This window comes from Molossus molossus, unplaced genomic scaffold, assembly GCF_014108415.1.
Source record: "Molossus molossus isolate mMolMol1 unplaced genomic scaffold, mMolMol1.p scaffold_m16_p_9, whole genome shotgun sequence".
NCBI lineage: Eukaryota > Metazoa > Chordata > Mammalia > Chiroptera > Molossidae > Molossus > Molossus molossus.
The window spans coordinates 95,459,282-95,462,583 of NW_023425403.1; positions in this window are offsets into that span (position 1 = coordinate 95,459,282).

The window sequence follows — 3,302 nt, forward strand, 5'->3', positions numbered from 1 at the left end:
AGTTTATTTTGTTTATTAGATTCCACATTTAAATGAGATCATGTGATACTTGTCTTTCTCTGACTGGCTTATTTTGCTTAGCATAATACTCTCTAGGTACCTCCAAGCTGTCTCAAAGGGTAAGAGAACCTTCTTTTTGACAACTGCAGGGTATTACATTGTATAAATATACCACAGTTTTTTTATCCACTCATCTACTGATGGGCACTTGGGCTGTTTCCAGATCTTAGCTATTGTAAATAGCACTGCTATGAACATAGGGGTGCAACTATTCTTTCTGATTTGTGGTTCAGAATTCTTAGGATATCAAATGCCTACTTTTAAATCAGGCAGGTCTCTTTTTACTGCAAGATTTTCTTTTTCTTATTTTTTTGCTTCACTCTCCTCCTCCTTCCTTCCTTTCACATCAACCTCTCTGCCTTCCAAATAGCCTTTAAAACACCATTGGATGCATCTTTTTCCATATTTTTATCTGTTCTCATATAATTCTCAGATAATGTGTAATATACATGCATACACATGCAAAGTTTGTGTTATGTATTTTTTTAAAGGAAAGTAAGATCATATATTACACGCTTTTTTGCATCTTGCTTTTCTCACTCAACAATTTCTCATTTGAAAATCCTCCAAGTCATCTGGTAGAGATCCAGTTCATTATTTTTAAATGCCTGGAATTTTAAAAAAGCCATTCTTCTATTAACAGGCATTGCTTTTGTTTCTGGTCTTTCGTTTTCCTCTACCACCACTAACAATGTTGCAATCAATATATTTTTACATACGTCTCTATAAATACTTTTATATTTATGGAATACTCAGGAATGTTATTGTTGGATGGGTCTAAGTGTGAGTATATGTTTCAATTACAATAAATGATGCCAGATTGCTTTCCCTAAAGGCTATATGCAACTTTTCACATTTTTACCAGTGATATATGAAAGTATACTTTTCATAACATCCCTGCTAGCAATAGATGTTGTGGGTTTTTTTAATTTTTGTCAGTTGATGAGTGTAAAGTGATAATCATCTTGTTTCTGTAATTTGCATATTCATGGTTACTACTTGTGAATTTGCACATCTTTTCATTTTATTTACTACTAGATTTATTAATTTGTGAATTGTCTTTGCCCATTATTTTGTTGGTTATGTATCTCTAGTCTATTTGCAAGAAATTTCCAAATACTATTATTTTAAACTTTTATCATCTGTGCTAACAGATACTTTTTTCCACATCTATTATTTGTCTATTATTTTTGTTTATAAGATGTGTTGCCATACAAAAGTCCCCCCCCTTTTTTTATTTTTTTTATCCTCACCCGAGGACATTTTTCCATTTTTTGCACAGATAGAGTGGGAGGGAGAGAGAGGAAGAGAGAGAGAAAGGGAAACATCGATGTGAAAGGGACACATCAAGTGGCTGCCACCCGCAGGACCAACCAGGGCCGGGGACAAACTGCAACCGAGGTACATGCCTTTAGCGGGAACCGAACCCCGGTCTCTCCGGACCGCAGGTGGATGCTCTAACCGCTGAGCCAAACCAGACAGGGCCAAAAGCCCTTTTTTTAGTCAAATGCATCTAGCCTTAGTTTTCGGTCATAGTTATGAAGTCATAAATTCTAGAAACTCTTAGATTGTGGAGTCTCAGATTTTCTTACACATTCTTAATATTGTTATTTAAAACTTTAGCCCGGGCTGGTTTGGCTCAGCGGTTGGAGTGTAGACCTGAGGTACAGAGAGACCTGGGTTCGGTTCCCGCTAAGGGCACGTACCTCGGTTGCAGTTTGTCCCCGGCCCTGGTTGGTCGTGCGGGTAGCAGCCACTCGATGCGTCCCTTCACGTCGATGTTTCTCTCTCTCTCTCTTCCTCTCTCTCCCTCCCGCTCTATCTGAACAAAAAATGGAAAAATGTCCTTGTGAGGATAAAACAAAACAAAACAAAACAAAACAAAAAAAACTTTAATCCATCTAGAATTTATTTCTGTATTTCTTATGAGAAACAATCCATTTTTTATTTTCTTTCAGATAAATATCTAGGGTATTAGTTCTAATTATTAAATAATCCATTTTTTCCTATTGAAAATATACCTTAAAATGTCCACACTACCCAAAGCAATCTATAGATTCAATGCAATCCCCATCAAAATGCCAATGACATATTTCACAGAACTAGAACAAACACTTCAAAGTTCATATGGAACCAAAAAAGCCCCCGAATAGCCACAGCAATCTTGAAAAAGAAGAACAAAGTAGGAGGGATCACAATACCAGATATCAGGTTATACTTCAAAGCCACTGTAATCAAAACAGATTGGTACTGGCACAAGAATAGGCAAGTAGATCAATGGAACAGAACAGAAATTGACCCAAGACAATATGCTGAATTAATATTTGACAGAGGTGGCAAGAGCATATAGTGGAGTCAAGACAGCCTCTTTAATAAATGGTGTTGGGAAAATTGGACAGCTACCTGTAAAAAAAATGAAGCTAGACCACCAACTTATACTATACACAAGAATAAACTAAAAATGGATAAAAGACTTAAATGTGACTTGTGAATCCATGAAAATCCTAGAAGAAAATGTAGGCAACAAAATTTCAGACATCATATGCAGCAGATTTTCACTGATACATCACCTAAGCAAGAGAAACAAAAGAAAAAATAAACACATGGGACTATATCAAACTTAAAAGCTTCTGCAGAGCAAAAGAAACAACCATCGAAATGGAAAGGGATCTCACTATATGGGAGACCATTATCGCCAATGATGCATCAAATGAGGGGTTAATTTCTAAAATTTATAGAGTGCTCATACAACTCAACGAAAGCAAGACAAAAAACCCAATTAAAAAATGGGCAGAGGACCTAAATAGACACTTCACCAAACAAGACATACAAATGGCTAAGAGACATATGAAGAAATGCTCAACATCACTAATCATCAGAGAGATGCAAGTTAAAACAACAATGAGGTATCACCTCACACCTGTCAGAATGGCCGCCATCAACAAATCATCAAACAACAAGTGTTGGCGAGGGTGTGGAGAAAAGGGGACTCTAGTACACTGCTGGTGGGAATGCAGACTGGTGCAGCCACTATGAAAAATACTATGGTGTTACATCAAAAAATTAAAAATTGAACTGCCATTTGACCTAGTGATCCCACTTTTAGGAATATACCCTAAGAATCTGAAACACCAATGAGAAAGGATATATGTACCTCTATGTTCATAGCAGCACTATTAACAATCTATAAGATCTGGAAACAGCCCAAGTTTTATCCATCAATAGATGAGTGGATAAAAAAG